Below are 20,816 nucleotides of genomic sequence, written 5' to 3' on the forward strand. Positions count from 1 at the left end.
ATAAAGAAGCAGACCATGATGGCTTTAGCAAGCTCCCAAAATAAAGAATCAAGAAATCTTCCATATTGAGAGAACTTCCTGGAATTTCCAGAGGTAGAATACATGAGATTAATATACAGAACTCTTCAAGAGATCAGGAAGGAAATCAGGCAAGACGCAGATCAAGCCAAGCAGTACACAGACAAAGCATTAGAGGAACTTAAGCAGATTAGACAAGAGCACAGTGGTAAATTTAATAGGCTGAAGGATCTATAGAAAGACAGCAAAAAGAAATTTAGAAGATCAACAAAATTTCAGAATTAGACAATTCAATAGAAAGTCATAAGAGCAGAATTGAGGCAATGGAAGTCGGAATTAGTGAGATTGAAGATAAAGCACTTATTACCAACATACTTGAGGAAAAATCAAATAAAAGTGTTTTAAAAAATGAAGAAACCCTAAGAATTATGTGGGACTCTATGAAAAGGAATAACCTACAAGTGATTGGAGTACCAGGACAGGGGGAATAACAGAAAATACTGAGAGAATTGTTGAAGATTTGTTGGCAGAAAATTCCCCTGATATCATGAAAGATAAGAATATATCTATCCAAGATGCTCATTGTAACCCCATGCAAGGTAGATCCCAAAAGAAAGTCACCAAGACATATTGTAATCAGACTTGCCAAAACCAAAGATAAAGAGAGAAATTTTAAGAGCGGCTAGGGATAAATGAAAAGTCATCTACAAAGGACAGCCAATAACACTAAACTCGCACTACTCAGCAAAAACCATGCAGACAAGAAGACAATGGGATGACATATATAAAGCCTTGAAGGAAATAAATTGCCAGCCAAGAATTATACATCCAGCAAAACTGTCTCTCAGATATGATGGTGAAATTAGGACATTTCCAGACAAACTGAAGTTTAAGAAATTTGCAAAAAACAAACCAAAACTACAGGAAATACTAAAGGGAGTCCCGTGGTTAAAACGTCAATAACATCAAATAACAACCCAAGACTAGAACACAGGACAGAGCAACCAGATATCAACCCAGATAGGGAAGTCACAAAAATAAAACCTAAAATGCTCAGAGTAGAGCTGCCCCATAGGGTTTCTAAGGAGCGCCTAGTGGATTTGAACTGCCGATCTTTTGGTCAGCAGCTGGACTCTTAACCACTACACCACCAGGGTTTCCAATATTATTAAAAGAGGTAGCAATTTCTATATAATACTTTGCAATAGTAACCTAAAGCTTAAGGATTTACCCCTATAAAAATCCCAATAATTGCTTCTGTTTCTCTTATTCGGTAAAGCTATTTATGTTTTCAGTTTCTAATTTACTATTCTTAGTTGAAGTAGAATTACTTTAATTTGTCCTCACTTTTCTACTTCAAGGAGCCCTGGTAGCACAGTGGTTAAAGCACTCAGCTGCTAACCAAAATGTCAGCAGTTTGAACCCACCAGCTGCTCCACAGGAGAAAGATGTGGCAGCCTGCTTCCCTAAAGTTTTACAGCCTTAGAAACCTTATAAGGCAGTTCTACTCTTTCCTATAGGGTTGCTGTGAGTTGGAATCAACTCGGTGGTAGTGGGTTTCCACTTCACCTTCAAGGGAGACTGTCTTACCCTAGGATAACAATTGGTGAATTACTTAGAGTTCTCTCTATCTAGATAAATTGTATCTCCTCAATTTAATCTTTACATATTGAATTTTTTTATGTTGTGGTTTAAACTTTCTTTATGTAGTTTTCCCCACCTCATTCTCAATCCACATATGTTTAACCCTTCATTATTGCTTTACTCTTTAACCTAATATACTCATCAAATCTGAACTCTAAGTACATCAATATGCATTTGAACTTTATTTGTTTGGAAATATTCATGGGAATTGAAAAACAGTTTTTAATTCTCCTGGAATCCCTATTTCCAGGGTCCGTGGAGTTGAGGTGACCCTCCAGGCCATTGCCTGAAGGTGATCTTTTGAACCTTGATCCTTAAGCAGACTGGTCTCCTAAAAGCCACCTTTAAGTCAAACAATAGTCTTGCTAATTGGTACAGACCACTTTGCCCTGAGCATTGTGCTCTTCTGAAGAATTTAGTTCAGTTTCATGGAAACAAACTCCAGGGTCAGACTAGAAACTGTGTTTTAGGGTAAATTGTTACTATATAAAGACTGTTCTGGCTCTTTTCCATGGCAATGTCAGTTAGGTGCACTGTAAGAATTTTTGGAAATTCTTTTCATCTCTGGAACAAACATTTTTCTCTCCCTAGTTGAAATGTTACCCCAATTTCCAAAATGTATATTAAACAAACTTGAATCAGTTTCTATTATTGGCTTGCCATGATTTTTGTTTTAACAGGATAATCTTAGTATCAGAAATACTCTGTATACCAATGTATAACAATAATTTTTATTGGATTTTTCTTCCTCTAAGATTTGAAATAGAAATCTTATCTATATCTGTAATGATTGTAATGACAATAGGAATGGTAATTTGGTTTCAATATTTATATGAATAAATGAATATTCTTGGATCAGTCACATGATTTATGAATAGTACATTCTGTTAAGGCTAGAAGAATGTGAGGCCTCAAGCCACAATTACATTTTTAATGCTAATTTCTTTCAAGAAGTTTTCATTTACATTATAGGGAACCGTCTGGTTTTAATTTGATACTTTATAAATTGTTGTAAGGCAATGTGGGAGAGTGGAAGGGAAACCAGATTAGGAATTTTTGAAGCTATGAAATGTTGCTGAGGCTACTGCTTTGGAGCCAGACCCAGCTCTGAGCTAGCTCCGCCATTTTATAGGCAATTCACTTTACCCTCCCTGAACCTTAAGATTCCTTATTGTGAAGGAAGGGCTGAGTGAGGGTTAAAGAGATAGTGCAGGTAAAGCGCTTGCAGTCTGCGTGGCACATAGTAGGTTCTCTTATCAATACTCTTCCCGGATCCACCATTAACTGCTTGATGTCGGACTCATTACTTATATGGTAAGAACATCAGTTTATTTATAAGCTAAAAGATGAGATTGAGTGAAATTTAAATTTCCTTTCAACACTGCATTTCATATTCTGTATTTCTGAATTAAAATTTTTCACCATAGCCACCTACTCACTCTTTAAGATGAAGATCATTCTCTCTCAAGACTTCCATGACCAATGCCCACCCTACCCCTACCTGCCAAGAAGAAAAATCCCTCATTTTCGTGTCTCAAAGTACCTTGTCTCTTTGAGACTGAAACTTCTTAGGACTTGAGGCAATGTCTTTCTCATCTTTACATCCTTGAGTGACTGTGCATAGTGCCTAGTACATAATAAGTGCTAACTAAATGTTGGTTGAATGGAGGAATGAATGAGTGCAGGGATAGATAGATGGGCAAATGGATGATTATAGAGCAAAGAGCTTAATCCTCTTTAACAAGACCCTTTGGCAGCCTAGGTAGAATTTAATGTCAGGTATTTTTTTTTTAATTAATTTTTATTGAGCTTTAAGTGAAAGTTTACAAATCAAGTCAGTCTCTCATACAAAAATTTATATACACCTTGCTATATACTCCTAATTGCTCTCCCCGTAACGAGACAGCACACTCCTTCCCTCCACTCTCTCTCCTCATGTCCATTCAGCCAGCTTCTGGCCCCCTCTGCCCTCTCATCTCCCTTCCAGACAGGGGGTGCTAACATAGTCTCATGTGTCTACTTGATCCAAGAAGCTAACTCTTCAGCAGTATCATTTTCCATCCCATAGTCCAGTCTAATACCTGTCCGAAGAGTTGGCTTTGGGCATGGTTCCTGTCTTGGGCTAACAGAAGGTCTGGGGACTATGACCTCCAGGGTCCTTCTAGTCTCAGTCTGACCATTAAGTCTGGTCTTTTTATGAGAATTTGGGGTCTGCATCCCACTGCTCTCCTGCTCCCTCAGTGGTTCCCTGTTGTGTTCCGTGTCAGGGCAGTAGGCATTGGTTGTGGCCAGTCACCATCTAGTTCTTCTGGTCTCAGATTGATGCAGTCTTTGGTTTATGTGGCCCTTTCTGTCTCTTGGGCTCATAATTATCTTGTGTCTTTGGTGTTCTTCAGTCTTCCTTGCTCCAGATGGGTTGAGACCAATTGATACATCTTAAATGGCCGCTTACTAGGGCTAAGACCCCAGACGCCACTCTTCAAAGTGGGATGCAGAATGTTTTCTTAATAGATTTTATTATGCCAGTTGGCTTAGATGTCCCCTGAAACCATGGTCCTCAAACCCCTGCCACGCTGTCCTTCGAAGTGTTTACTTTATTCAGGAAACATCTTTGCTTTTGGTTTAGTCCAGTTGTGTTGACCTCTCTTGTATTGTGTGTTGTCTTTCCCTTCACCTAAAATAAAACTTATCTAGTATCTAATAAGTGAAAACCCTTTTCCCTCCCTCCCCTTTTCCCCCCTAACGTAACCATCAAAGAATATTTTCTTCTCTGTTTAAACTATTTCTTGAGTCTTATAATAGTGGTCTTATACAATATTTGTCCTTTTGCAGCTGACTAATTTCACTCAGTATAATGTCTTCCAGATTCCTCCATGTTATGAAATGTTTCATGGATTCATCATTGTTCTTTACTGATGCATAATATTCCCTTCTGTGAATATACCATAATTTATTTATCCATTCATCCATTGATGGACACCTTGGTTGCTTCCATCTTTTTGCTATTGTTAACAGTGCTGCAATGAACATGGGTGTGCATGGGTGTTCGTGTAAAGGCTCTTATTTCTCTAGGGTATATTCCAAGGAGTGGGATTGCTGGCATCGTATGGTACTTCTATTTCTAGCTTTTTAAGGGAGTGCCAAATTGATTTCCAAAGTGGTTGTACCATTTTATTTCCCACCAGGAGTGTATAAGTGTTCTAGTCTCTGCACAACCTCTCCAACAGTTATTATTTTGTGTTTTTTGGAGTAACACCAGCCTTGTTGGAGTGAGACGGAATCTCACTGTAGTTTTGATTTGCATTTCTCTAATGGCTAATGATCGTGAGCATTTCCTCATATATCTGTTAGCTACCTGAAGGTCTTCTTTAGTGAAGTGCCTGTTCATATCTTTTGTCCATTTTTTAATTGGGTTATTCTTCTTTTTGTAGTTGAGTTTTTGCAGTGTCATGTAGATTTTAGAGATCAGATGCTGATTGGAAATATCATAGCTAAAAACTTTTTCCCAGTCTGTAGGTAGTCTTTTCACTCTTTTGGTGAAGTCTTTGGGAGCATAGGTGTTTGATTTTTAGGGGCTCCCAGGTATCCAGTGTCTCTTCTGCATTTTTAGTAATGATTTGTATACTGCTTATGCCATGTATTAGGGACCCTAGTGTTGTCCCTCTTTTTTCTTCCATGATCTTTATTGTTTTAGGTTTTATATTTAGGTCTTTGATCCATTTTGAGTTCATTTTTGTGCATGGTGTGAGGTATGGGTCTTGTTTCATTTTTTTACAGCTGGATATCCAGTTATGCCAGCACCATTTGTTAAATAGACTGTCTTTTCCTCAGTTAACTGACTTTGGGACTTTGTCAAATATCACCTGCTCGTATGTGGATGGATTTATGTCTGAATTCTCTATTTTGTTCCACTGGTCTATGTATCTGTTGTTGTACCAGTATCAGGCTGTTTTGTAATGTCAAATATATATAAAGATTAAAAACTAAATGAGAGAAAATAAAGTGGAATGAGGTAGAAGCCAAAAACCTAAATCTTAAAGATACAGTAGAACTTGGAGGAAAGAAAGTAAAAAATTCAACTGTACGTTGCCCCTAAAGTGACATGAGACCCAAATAAAGTCTCCTGTGGAAATAGCTTCTAGGTAGAGTTAGAGAACTCAATGCACCCCTTTTTGTCTGTTCCACAACTTAAACCCTACAATTACAGGACTCGGTCTATTGCATCTTTGAAAGTTGACCCAGCCCATTATAAGTAACTGAAGTTACAGGCAATGGAAAAAAGTGAAATAGATGGTCTCTGGCATTTTCTATTTCCTATTTAAGTACTATGTATACACATGACTAAATTTGCCCTTGTTTTTAACATGCTGCATCATTTTATACTCAATGGGAACTGTGCTAGTAAATTTTTTCTTCTTGAAAGTCCTGCCCTTAAATCACAATTTACTTTATTCAATGTACTCTTGATTTTTATATGCATTCATAATCTAGGTCAAAATAAAATACAAGAGTGTGTGGTGCAAAAGAAGGGAATAAAGACATGCACAGCTGGTGGTGGAGGAAAACTTTGCACCAGTACCAGTTGCCATTGAGTCAATTCTAACTCATGGCAGCCCCATGTGTGTCAGAGTAGAACTGTACTCCATAAGGTTTTCAATGGCTGATTTTTCAGCAGTAGGTTGCCTGGCCTTTCTTTCAAGGTGCCTCTGAGTGAAACTTGAATGTCTAACTTTTCAGTGAGCAGCCAATCACATTAACCATTTGCAGCACCCAGGGATCCAAGGGACCTCTTTTACTGCTACCCCATCTAGCTTTTATAATACTAGTGCACGAGACCTCTAGACTTGGAATATTATTTCTTCTATGTTAGCACTTAAGAAAGTATAACAAAGGTGGATTTATGATTCACAGTGTAATGAGAATTTGCTACATATATAAGCACAGAAGGTACTCCAATTTGGTCCTGACCAAAGCAGAGTGGTAGGCACAAACAATAGAACTGACACAGATTTGAGGGTACAAATTTACTCGGTTTACGTCTCAATGCCCCCTAAAGCCTGACCCTTCTAATAAACAAGTCTTTATCATTCTATGCCAATCTGACACCTGAAACTTTCCTGGCGTTAAGAAGTCTATTATTTAAAAAAAAAAATTAAAATATTCTCAGAAATATGGGGATCTTATTATTTCTGCTATAAAAAATTCTAACTTAAATATATCTTTTAAAACATAGTGGAATGTTTCCCAGTGTACGCTATTGTTTAAACTTTAGAAACGGAGGCATTTTGTCAACAAGTCCTTGCCAAGCAATTCTGAAAGATGGTGTCTTAGTTATCTACTGCCACTATAACAGAAATACCACAAGTGGATGGCTTCAACAAACCGAAGTTTATTCTTTCACGGTCTAGTAGGCTACAAGTCCAAATTCAGTGCATCAGCTCCAGGGCAAGGCTGTCTCTCTCTGTCAGCTCTGGAGGAAGGTCCTTGTTATCAGTCTTCCCCTGGTCTAGGAGCGTCTCAGTGGAGGGACCCCAGGTCCAAAGGAGGTGCTGTTCTTCTAGTTCTTGTTTTCTGGTGGCATGAGGTCTCCATGTCTCTCTGCTGGCTACGCTGTTTTATATCTCAAAAGAGATTAGTTTAAGACACAATCTAATCTTGTAGATCTCATCAATATAACTGCCACTAATCCATGTCATTAACATCATAGTGATAGGATTTGCAACACACAGGAAAATCACATCAGATGACAAAATGATGGACAATCACACAATACTGGGAATCATGGCATAACCAAGTTGACAGATATTTTTGGGGAGAACAATTCAATCTATGACAGATGGTTAGTAAATACATAAAACCCTATGTAGCACATTACCAAATCCAGTCGATGCTGACTCTGCAATGTCTTCTGAATCTCCTACTTCTCCCCATCTTCAGCTCTACCATCCTGGCTCAAGCTATCATTATCACTCACTGAGAATGCTTCAGTAGACTCCTCACTGTTACCCTGTGCCCTTTTTTGGTCCCCTGCAGTCATTGCATACAGGATGATCTTTAGAAGGTCAGATTTGATCAAGTCTTCTCTCCCCGTAATCCTTCAAATCTACAGATTCCTTCAAGGTCTGCTCCCTATGTTCCTCCCTCCTCACTGCCTATCGTTCTCCTCTGGATTTCAAAATTCCAGTCCCAAAGGGGCATACCATGCCTCCTCCGTCACATGGTCCTTGCACATGTTGTTCCTTTGGTGTGGTAGGCTGAATAATTCTCCCCCAAAGATGTCCACGGCCTAATCGCCTGAACTTGTGAATATGGTACCTTACATGGCAAAAAAGGACTCTACAGATGTGATTAGGTTAACAACCTTGAGATGGGGAGTTTAGCTCAGATTAAACTCAAAATAATAATAATAATAGAGAGAAATTGAAAGATGTACCACAGCTGACTTTGAAGGGGCTTATGAGCCAAGGAAAGCAGAGTTTGTTGATACTGGAAAAGGCAAGGAAACATTCTAGAGCCTCCAGAAGGAAAGCTGCTGTGCTGATACCTTGATTTTAGCCCATAAGTCCCACTTCAGACTTCTGACCTTCTGAAATGTACGATAACAAATTCATGTGGTTTTAAGCCGCTAAATTTGTGGTAATTTCTTACAACAGCAATAGGACTTTCTTCTTTCCTCTGCTCACTTACCTTGTATTAATCTTTGAGAGCTCCCTGTAGTCTTTAGTTCTATAGGAGAACTCATCCTCAATCTCCTGACTAGGCCAAATCTTCCTACTATGTACTTTGTCACAGCACTCTGATCCTGGTTTTATTAAAAAAAAATGTACAATCATATTATATATGAGTAAATATAATGGCAAATTTTATTGATCAATTATATTTCTGTTTTTCCTGTCTACAAACACATTTCTCCAAAAACATTCATAAATAAATCTTTGAAGGCAACGTTCCCATAAACATTATAATACAAGCTGAAGCTCAGAAATCTTTCTGAGAATTCTCTCTGGAAACAAACCACTTCCTCCCATTGCTGCATTTTCTTTTAGCTACTGAATAAGCTGGAAATTTGTTTAATCCTGCATATTTTGTGGCCATACTGCTAATGTTTTCAAAATGTAAATAGGGGACTCAAACAATAAGTCAATAAAGTCAATAATTTTTAATTATTTGTCTTTATTCTTCTAGATTACCATTTAGATATCAGAATATATCTAGATTCCATGATACTTTTGTATTTAAGGTATCTTTAAGGTATCTTCTGGGCCTTTCTGACCCCATCATTGAACTATATACAAACTACTATTTAACAGGATTTTTTATATGGGTTTTGACTCAGTAAATAATTTCAACACTTGTTTCATATTCTTATCTATTAATAGCGTTCTTATTCCTTTGGCGGAGGGCAGGGTGGCAGGGTATAATTACCACCAAACTTTAACGTGGCATGACATTTTTTATTTACACCTGGAAATTGAAAATGGTTCTTCCAACCCAAGTTTAGGAAAGTCATAGAATGGAATGGTTGTGGCATTGCTTCTGGCATTGAACCTACAGGACATCATTTGGGAATGCTAACTTGAGTATGAGAAGTAGTTCATCATTTTCCAGACTCCAGAAAGACACTCAACAGCTTTAATATGGTTTCATTTTGAGGTTAACATATGTGCCACAGATAAAATCTTGTATAGCTTGGTATTTTAATTTGGACCACAACCTCTAGGTGAATATCAACATTATTCAATAAATGGTTCAATACAGGAATATTACACAGCCAATCTTGTGATATTTGGGGCATGAGTTGTCATTTTTCTGGGGTGATTTGTTACTGAATAAGTTAGATTTCCCAAGAACACGGCTATCCCTACGGCCAAGTAATAAAAACACTTGCTTAACTCACTTTCAGTAGCCTTGCAAATCTTCACTACAGTGTCTTCGTTTCCCTCAAATCTCACAAGTTATTAGATCTGAGAACTTGAATGAGAATTCTACAAATAAAACTTGAAAGCACCATGGGCCTAGAGCAATATTTCCCAGAGAGAATATTTTGACTCATTTATAGATGGGCCAGGACTTTAGTGGGCATCATAGTCCTTAGTGTCTCCTGTATGCTATGGTCTTGGTGAAGGGGCTCATAGATGGTGCCCAAGGAGCACACAATTTTAGGAAACTACATCCTTTATTTCAAGGCTCAGGAAGAAGTATGACTAACAAAACTTATTTTGAAACTACCAAGTAATTCAGTAAATGACATCTTTGGCTTTGAAGCATGCCTTTGCCAAAATAAGACTGGAATGTAGGAAAAAAGGGAATAATAAGGCAGCACAGTAGCTAGGTAAACAGTACTTCACTCTCTGGGCCCTGCACAACCCAAACCCATTGCCATAGAGTTGATTTTGACTCATTTCCAAAATGGTAACCTTTACAAAAGCAGACTGCCACATCTTTTTTTAACTTTTTGATAAGCAGCTGAGCACTTAACCACTCACTAAGCTGCCAAGGCTCCTTTTGAGCCCTGCACAACACAGACGTGGAATTGGACAGGTAAATAAGAGATGGCCATACTCTTTACATCTTCAGAGTTTGGCCCTACCCCCAAGTCTCTGGTCCTCACAAACAGCAGAGGGAGAATCCCACATTACTAGACACAGTGGACAGTGAAGAATACTCCATTCTGGCCATCAGAGGAGATGGGGCCTGGCCTTAAATGACCAGCTCCTCTCTTTGTCCAGTACACCTCATTTGGTGATTGCTTTTGGATTCCTTGGCCTTTCCCTTTAGAACCTTATCTGCCTTCAAGAAAAAGACACACAGATGCGGAATGTGTGACTTGTGTACAAGAAGATGTTCCTGGATCATTCAAGAAGTGTAATTTTCACCATGACCAAGTAAGATTCATACCAGGTATGCAAGGATGGTTCAACATTAGAAAATCAATCAATGTAATCCACCACATAAATAATAGGAAAGAAAAGAATCACATGATCATCTCAACTGACACAAAAGGCATTCGACAGAGTCCAACACCCATTCCTGATAAAAACTCTCAGTAAAATAAGCATAGAAAGAAAATTCCTCAATGTAATAAAGAGCATACATGCAAAACCAATGGACAACATCATCCTTAATGGAGAGAGGCTGAAAACATTCCCCTTGAGAATAGGAACAAGACAAGGATGCCCTTTATAACCACTCCTATTTAATAGTATGTTGGAAGTCCTAGCTAGAGCAATAAGGCAAGAAGCAGAAATAAAGGACATTCAAATTGGTAATGAAGAAGTTAAATTGTCCCTATTTGCAGATGATATGATCTACACATAGACAACCCAAAAGACTCCATGAGAAAACTACTGGAATTAATAGAAAGATTCAGCAGAGTATCAGGACACAAGATAAACATACAAAAATCATTTGGATTCCTATACACCAATAAAGAGAATGGTGAAAAGGAAATCAGGAAAGCAATACCTTTTAAAATAAAAAAAAAAAAAAAGCCCCTAAAAAAATAAAATACTTGGGAATAAATCTAACCAGGGATGTAGAAGACCTATACAAAGAAAACTACAAAACACTACTACAAGAAACCAAAAGAGATCTACATAAATGGAAAAACATACCATGCCCATGGACAGGTAAACTCAACATTGTGAAAGTGACAATTCTAACCAAAGCACCCTACAAATACATTGCAATCCCAATCCACATACCAACAACCTTCTTTAAAGATATGGAAAACTTATCATTAGCTTTATATGGAAAGGGAAGAAGCCCTGGATAAGTAAAGCACTACTGAATAAGAAGAATAAAGTAGGACTCATACTACCTGACCTCAGAACCTACAATACAGCTATGGTAGTCAAAACAGCTCGGTACTGGTACAACAATAGATGCATTGATCAGTGGAACAGAATTGAGAACCCAGATGTAAATCCATCCACCTATGGTCACCTGATCTTCAACAACGGTCCAAGCTCCTTCAAATGGGGAAAAGACAGTCTTTTTAATAAATGGTACTGGCAAAACGGGATATTCAGCTCCAAAAAACAAAAAACAGGACCCATACTTCACACCACATAAAAAACTAACTCAAAATGGCTCAAATACCTAAATATAAAGCCAAAAACTATGAATTCCATAGAAGAAAAAATAGGATCAATGCCAGAAGCCCTAATACACGGCATTAACAGGATACAAACCACAACCAAAAACACAAAAGCTCCAGAGGATAAACTGGATAACTGGGATCTTCTAAAAATTAAACACTTATGCTCATCAAAAGACTTCACCAAAAAGAGAACCTTCAGACTGGGGAAAAATTTTTGGCTATTACAAATCAGACAAAGGTCTAATCTCTAAAATCTACAAGAAAATCCAACACCTCTACAACAAAAAGACAAATAATCCAATTAAAGAATGGGCAGAGGAAATGAACAGACACTTCTCCAAAGAAGACATTCAAGCAGCCAACAGACACATGAGGAAACGCTCACGATCTCTAGCCATCAGAGAAACGCAAATCAAAATCACAGTGAGATACCGTTTCACCCCAGCCTTACTGGCAGGAATCAATAAAACAGGAAATAACAACTGTTGATTGGAATTCTTATGTACTGCTGGTGGGAATGCAAAATGATACAACCATTTTGGGAAACAATACAGTGCTTCCTTAGAAAGCTAGAAATAGAAATACTGTATGATCCAGCACTCCCACTCCTAGGAATATATCCTAGAGAAATTAGAGTTCTCATATGAATAGACATATGTACACCCATGTTCATTGAAGCATTGTTCACAATTGCAAAAAGATGGAAACAACCTAGCTGCCCATCAACAGAGGAATGGATAAGCAAACTGTGGTGCATACATACAGTGGAGTATTATGCGACTATAAAGAACAACAATGAATCTGTGAAGCGTCTCCTAACGGATGAATCTGAGGGCATTACGCTGAGTGAAATAAGTCAATCACAAAAGGACAAATATTGTATGATACCACTATTATAAGAACTCAAGAAAAGGTTTGCATACAAAAAGAAACAATCTTTGATGATTACAAAGGGGGGAAGGGTGGGGTGGAAAAACACTTAATAGAAAATAGATAAGTGGTAATTTTGGTGAAGGGTAAGACAGTGCATAATACTGGGGAAGACAGCACAACCTGTACAAGCCAAGGTCATGGATGCTCCATAGACACATCCAAACTCTCTGAGGGACTGAATTTTTGGGCTGAGGGCTGTGGGGACCACGGTCTCAGGGCACATCTAGCTCAACTGGCATAACATAGTGTATAAAGAATATGTTCTACATTCTACTTTTTGAGTAGCGTCTGGGGTCTTAAAAGCCTGTGAACAACCATCTAGGATACTCCACTGGTCTCACCCCTTTAGGAACAAGGAAGAATGAAGAAAACTAAAGACACAAGGGAAAGATTAGTCCAAAGGACTAATGGACCACATCTACCACAGCCTCCACCAGACTGAGTCTAGTTACAACTAGATGGTGCCTGGCTACCACCACTGACTGCTCTGACTGGGATCAAAATAGAGGGTCCTGGACAGTGCTGGAGAAAAATCTAGAACAAAATTTTAACTCAAAAAGAAAGACCAGACTTGCTGGCCTGATGGAGACTGGAGAAACCCTGAGAGTATGCCCCCTGGACACCCTTTTAGCTCAGCAGTGAGGTCTCTTCTGAGGTTCGCCCTTCAGCGAAAGATTGAACAGACCCATGGAACAAAACAAGACTAAAGGGGTGCACCAGCCGTGGGGCAGGGACTGGAAGGCAGGAGGGAACAGGAAAGCTGGTAATAGGGAAACCAGGGTTTAGAAGGGACAGTGTTGACATGTGGGGTTGTTAACCAGTGTTATACAACAATGTGTGTACCAACTGTTTGGTGATAAACTAGTTCTGTAAACCCTCATCTAAAGTACAGTTAAGGGCGAGGCGTGGACCTGACCCTGGGGCCTGAGGCACGATTCCGCCAGTCTTCCCACGATGCTGGTGGCCGTCGTGCCAACTGGCTACGGGGCAAGGTGGAAGTGAATCAAGAGACTATCCAGCGGCTCCTGGAGGAAAATGACCAGCTGAGTCGCTATATCGTGGAGTATCAGAACAAAGGCCGGGCAAACAAGTGCGTCCGGTACCCGCACGTGTTACACAGAAATCTCATTTGTTTGGCTACCATTGCAGATGCCAGCCCAACCAGTGCTGCAGAATCAGTGGAACAATCTTCCATTTGGCTGTCACGAGGAATAATTGAATGTAACTTACCTCCTAGGAAATGGAGACAGGATTATTACCAACTCAGCTGCTTAAAATATGAATGAAACCTCTGTGTCTCTTTTAAAAATGTGAAAATGCGAAGAGAGCTACTAAATTAATGTTATTCGCAATGCACATATTTCATAACTTAGCAGACCCCCCTCACTGCTGACCCAGGGTGTCCTCTTTCCTGAAATGAGAGTGTGTTTGGGTAATAAACACAACAGGGGCACCTTCAAGCTGACCATTTTAGTTTCAACCTAAAAAGGAAACTGGGTAGGTGTTGGCCAGTTAGCGGGAATTAGGGAGCCTTTCAACTGAAAGGCTTGCCAAATGGACATTTATTGTGCCCCCTTCTAGCAGTTTGTAGTCATGGTACCTCCAACTGCTCTTTTGAAATAAAGCTTGCCTTTCAAATAAAGTACAATTGAAAAAAAAAAAAACAAAATAATAATAATAAATTAATATGAAAAAAAAAAGGAAGTGTAATTTTGAGAAACCCTCATGGAGGTAAAAACAACTTAAGGTCCTTTTATGAAGCACAGCTGTTGGGTTTTGAAATAATTGATGTATTTAAAAAAAAAAAAAACTGCTGTTGAGTTGATTTTGACTCACAGTGGCCCTATGGAACAGAGTAGAACTGCCCTATAGGGTTTCCAAAGAGTGGCTAGTGGATTCAAACTGCCAACCTCTTGGTTAGCAGCCAAGCCACCAGGGCTCCAATTTACGTATAGAAATATTATCAGATTGGACCGTGTCAGATTATTATTCCCTTAAAACACATAGAAAATTAACTATTATATAAAATGAAGTAGAAATCACTTTATAGCAAGAACAGTTACTGCAATCTGGCCTGTTAAGAATGGTCTTCGGTGGCTCACGTCGGGACCAATTTAATCAATGGGAACTCACCCATGACAAACTGATCAAAAGGAATACATTTGCATGGAGCCGTTTCCTTCTTTATTATCAGAATTCAAGAATTAAACCGTAATAACAAGTAATTGGGGAACTTTTAAATCAAACCCGACTAATCACTACATGTGATTTACTGAAGTAGTGACCAAGAAAAAGAAATTAACTTCACACTTACTGTAAAAATGTCTAAAGCAAGTGTGCACGATAAAGGCAGAAAATGTAACCAGTTGAACAAAGAGTAAAAGGCAGGTGAATTTGGAAGAATTCTTGTTTATGAATTTTACCTAGACTGGCCTCAGACACTAACTGCAGCAGCTCTTTTTCCTAAAGGTAAATACCACGTTTAGCCATTGAGTCAAAAGTCGGGAGGCAGTGAGAGAGCGGTATGTCCTTCATAGCCAGCCCATGGGTATCTTCACACTTCTGGATCTCTGGGGCAGAGTCCTCAGTGACCCGTCTGGACTGAAAAGTCCTGAAATACAAGACTGACCTGCTTCGCAAAAGTCAACCATAACCCTTAGGAGAATTTTGGTTGAAAATAAATGTCTGGAAGTACATGAGATGGAAAGAGAGGTATTTGATATCCCAGGTGAATTTGAACAAAAGGTCCAAGCCTAATGTGAAAGGGGTTCTCGCTCATTGGAGCCTTATAGTCTTAATGTGATTGCAGAAACATCCATCCTCTACCCTCCTGCAGACACACTGCTGACACTGGTAGATCAGTGATTCTAATATCAGAAACATCACTAATGCTGACCTAGCAGATTTAGCTGTTGAAGGTTCCCACTCCATGCCAGGCACTGCCCCAAGTACTGAGATGAATAAGAGAGTTGTTGCCTCCCAGGAAGTCATAGTCTCCTGGGGAATATAACCACATAATACAATAAAGGATGTATAAAGGGTCAAGAGAACAATAATGGAAATAAATAAGGTAAAGTACAATAATAGTAATAAATAAGGATGGATGGACAAGGAAGGAATCATAAAGGAAGAATGGTTTGAGGCAGATCTTAGGAACTGAGTAGAAATCTTTCAGAACACCTGGAAAAAGGAAAGACACATAAGAAAGTAATCAGTTTGAAAGTCTGAGAAGCTATTCGTTGCTGGGGCATAAGCGTAATTGGCCAAGAGGGGAGAGGAGTAAGCCTTGCAGTGGAGTGGGCTTAAGCCAAAACTTAGAAGGGCTAGTAAGTTGTGCTAAGGAATTTGACTTTATCTCATATGCAATGGAGAGTTATTAAAGGCTTTAAGCAGGGGAAAAGATGATCGTGTTTGCATTTTGAATGGCATTGATGAGAAAGGTGGACTGGAATAAGCAAGACTATCATTAGAGAGACCAGTTAGGAGACAACCAATAATGACTCATTAAAGCGGTAAGGAGAACTGTGGTTGTGGGGGTGGAACTGAGGAGGTAAATTATGAAAGATATCTAGAAGTACATATGAAATCCACATTTCAGGCTATAAGAAGCCACCACAACCAATACTACTTTTGGTGGCCTCTGTGACTGTGTGTGGGTGAGGCTGGGGTTGGAAGCCAGTGGGTGGAGGAAGAACTGCAGTTAACTTCTCAAGCTTCCCGGTCTTTTACATACCCCACGCTCACGACAGCTGCTCCTCTGCTCCCCGCCCTCTCAATTTCAGCCCACTGCTCCCCGTGGGTCTCCACCCTCACCATTCTTCCAGAACTGTTTTGGCCAAGGTCATCAAAGACCTTCTTGCTAAATCCCAAAAATACCAATCAGTCCTCATCATCTATTGCCTCCCTGCGGCATTTGGCACCATTGAAACCTCCGTCCTTGAAACAACTGTGTTTCCCTAGCTCTACTTGTTTCTTCCTCACTTCTCTGGGTGCTTTTTCTAATTCTTTTTAAGTTGCCTTTTCTCAGCCTAGTTCTTTAGGATTTATCCTAGGCTTCTTTCTCTACTTACGTGGTTATCATGCAATATATTCATTTTCATGACTTAAACATCAGGGTTCATGCTACCCTGTTGCAGTCCCGTTAATCTGGACTCGTGGCAACCCCATGTGTGTCAGAGTATAGCTGTGCTCCTAAGCCTTTTCGATGGCTGATTTTTCAGAGGTAGACCTCCAGCCCTCACTTCTGAGGCACCTCTGGGTGGATTCAAACCGCTAACCTTTTAGTAAGCAGCCAAGCATGTTAACCATTTGCACTGCATAGGGACTCTATGTTCATGTTTCCACTGCTGTCCAGTCGGTTCTGACTCATAGTAATCCTATAGGACAGAGTAGAGCTGCCCCATAGGATTTCCAAGAAGTTGCTGGTGGATTTGAATTGCCGACTTTTGGTTAGCAGCTGAGGTCTTAACCACTGTGCAACCAGGTCTCCATGTTCATGCTGGTGACCTCAAAATATATATTTTCAGGTAGGATGTGTCTCCTGAATCTTAGTCCTATATGTTCAACTACATACTTGATCTTCTCTTTGATGTTCCACAGCCAATCCAACTAAACATATCAGAACACAAAATTAATACCACCACCCCTCTCTAGACCACCAAGCCCCAAACTTGTTCCTTTGCCTCTGTTTATTACAGGACACTTGTTTCTTATAGACACATTCTTCACCGTATACCTGGGAATCACCAATCACAGTCCCATGGATAAGAAAACCTTCTTCATTCGACCTGCAAACTCACTCCCAAATCAATCTTTGTCTCTCCATCCTTTCTGCTACAACTACAGCACAGGACAACAAGCTGCCACCCATAATCCCAGGCAACTGCACTGCCTTCTTCACGGTATCTCTCTGACTCTCATTCTCCTCGGAGTTACTTTCAAATTCGTCTACATTGCTGCCTTTGCCAGAAATGTTGTCATATACCCTCTCTCCTCCATCCTGATATTCCCAACTCCTCTCATTCCTCTGGTTGTAGTTCAGTCACCAATTTCTTCTAGGAAACTTCCCTGATCTTCTCATCAGACTAGTTAGTTGCTCCTCAAATTATTTCCTATTATACTGTTTGTTTAATGGCCTTTCTCTTTCCCTATGTAAATACCATAAAGGCAGGGACTTGTCTATCTCGTGTTTATCTATATCCCTAGCGCCTAACACACTGACTAGCACACATCAAAAAAAAAAAAAAAAAACCGTTACCGTTGAGTCCGTTCCGACTCATAAAGACCCTATAGGACAGAGGAGAACCACCCTATAGGGTTTATAAGGAGCACCAGGTGGATTTGAACTGCCAATCTTTTGATTAGCAGCCGTAACTCTTAACCACTATGCAACCAGGGTTTCCGAGCACACATTAGATGCTTAAATATTTAGGAAATGAGACAATGAATAAATGCTTTCAAGTAACTTTCATAGAAGTGTGACTTGCATAAATAAAAGAGCATAAATCATAAATGTACTTCCCAATTAATTCTCACAATGTAAATCCGTGTGTGTAAACCAAGTCGAGAATAGAACATTACAAGCATTCCCAGAAGTCCTCTAAACGACCGCCTCAGTGATTACCCTTCCCTCTTGTCCAAAGGGGAAACCCTGGTAGAGTAGTGGTAAGAGCTACGGCTGCTAACCAAAAGGTCAGCAGTTCAAATCCACCAGGTGCTCCTTTGAAACCATATGGGGCAGTTCTACTCTGTTCTATAGGGTCGCTATGAGTCGGAATCAACTCGACGGCAACTGGTTTGGTTTTTGGTTTCTTGTCCAAAGGTCACCTCTATACTGACTTTTAGTATCATAGACAACATTTGCCTGTTTTAAAAGTCTAATTAAATGGAATCAGACAGTATATATTCTTTTGCAAATGGCTTTTTCACTCAATAGAATGTGAGATTTATACATGTTATTGAATGTAACAGTCCTTTTATTTTCATTGTTTTAGATTATCATTATATGAATATACCATAATGTATTTATCTGTTCTACTGTTAAAAAAAAATGATTAATAAAGTTGTTTTCAATTTGAGACTTATAAATAATGCTGTTATGAATGTTCTTTTGTACATATTACATCTATTGTTGCACACATATACGCATTTCTGAGGGGTATATACCACACAATAGAATTCCCAGAATATATGGAATGTGAATTTCTAAATTAAACAAAAATTGTTAAACAGATTTTCAAAGTTCTACCATTTTAACTAGTTCCAGCAATTTATGAGAGTACCAACTGCTCCACATTTCTGCCAATACTTGGCATTTTTTAAAATTAGCCATTCTGATGTGTATGTATATAATGTACAGCATATTGTAGTTTTAATTTGCATTTTCTTGATTACTAATGGTATTCAACATTCTGTGTGTCTATTGGCCATTTGGGTAGCCTTTTTCGTGAAGTGCCCATTCAAGTCCCCTTTCCATTTTTCTGTTACACTGTCAATTTCTTATTGATTTGTAGAAGTTTAAAAAAGATATATTCTAGATTCAGACCCAATATTATGCACACACATGTACACACATTCCCATTGTGTGGCTTGTTTTTAAACTAACGATGGTGTATTTTGATGAATAAAATTTCTTAATTTAAATGCAGTCCAATTTATCCAACTTTTCCTTTATGATAAGTTCTTTCATTGTCCCATTCAAGAAGTCTTTCCTTATGTTATATTATACAGTTTTATTATTTCTCCTTTGACACATAGATCTATAATTCGCCCAGAATTGATTTTTTGTTTTGGTATGGTGGCATGTAGAGGTCAAAATTCATTTTGTTTATTTGGCTACCCAGTTGCTCCAACGCTTTTTATCACACAGATGTTTCTTCACACACTGCTCATCTGTGTGACCCTTTTCATAAATCAATCATCCATATATGTGTGGGACTGATTATGGATTCTCTGCTCTGTTCCTTTGGCATATTTGGCTATCTTTGCAAAATTAGCACACCCTCTTCTTTACTGTAACTTTATAACATGATTTATGACCCAAGTAAATCCTCCTGTTTTTTTTCCTTCTTCATCATCGTCTTCAATATTCTTGGCCTTTTGCATTTCCAAATCAAATTTAGAATTAGCTTGTAAATTTTCATAGAAATCTGCTGGCATTTTTTATTGGGATTGTATTGAATCTACAGATGACTATGGGGTGAACTGACTTTACTACTGAGTTTTTAATCCATTAGTACGTTGAGTCCTTCCATTTATCTATGTCTCAATAAATGCTCTTTAGTTTCTGATGAAGTGGTATTGCATATTTCTCATGTGATTTATTCCTAAAAGTTTGACTTATTTTAAATTAAATCATTTAAAATTAAACTTTCTAATATTTTATTGCAGGTAGAAAGGAATACATTTGAGTACCTGGTGATTTTGCTAAATTTTAATAGTTTATGTATTATTTTGGATTTTCAGCATGCATAATTACAACATGCAAATAATGACACTTATATTTTCACCCTAATCCTTATACTTTTTCTTTCTATCATGTTTGTTTATTGTCTTATTGCGATGGCTAAGACACATTACAATGTTGAGTCTAACTGGTGAGAGTGGGCATCATTCTCTGATTCCTAATTTTAGAAGAAAATTTTTCTTTCACCATTGAGTATGATGTTTGCAATCAGGTTTTTTGATAGTTTTTCATGAATTATGGAAGTTTTCTTCCATTACTAGCTGCAAAAAGTTTTGATCTTGGATGTTGAATTTTATCAAATGCATTTTTCTGCATCTTTTTTTGTGATCATATGTAGGTTTTCCTCTTTATTATAATAATGAAATGAATTGTAATTATTGCTTTTTAAATGTTACAACAATCTTGTGTTCTTCAAATAAACCAACTTTTTTGTGATGAATTATCATTTTTATATACCTTGGATTTGATTTACTAATTTTTTGTGTAGGATTTTTGCACCTATGTTTATAAGAGATATTGACCATACACAACCTTCTTTTATTTAAGCATAGATCTATTTTTTCATTTTATCATAAGTAAACATAGGTTTATTTTATTTAAACTTCTTCACAACAACAGTAAGAACCTCATGCTTCTTTCCAACTACAGACAACT

General features: G+C 38.4%; 1 pseudogene; it reads left to right on the top strand.

Moving 5' to 3' along the window:
• Positions 1-13,651: 13,651 nt before the first annotated feature.
• LOC100668896 (SS18-like protein 2) lies at positions 13,652-14,113 on the top strand (annotated as a pseudogene).
• The last annotated feature ends 6,703 nt before the right edge of the window (positions 14,114-20,816 follow it).

This window comes from Loxodonta africana, chromosome 11, assembly GCF_030014295.1.
Source record: "Loxodonta africana isolate mLoxAfr1 chromosome 11, mLoxAfr1.hap2, whole genome shotgun sequence".
Lineage (NCBI taxonomy): Eukaryota > Metazoa > Chordata > Mammalia > Proboscidea > Elephantidae > Loxodonta > Loxodonta africana.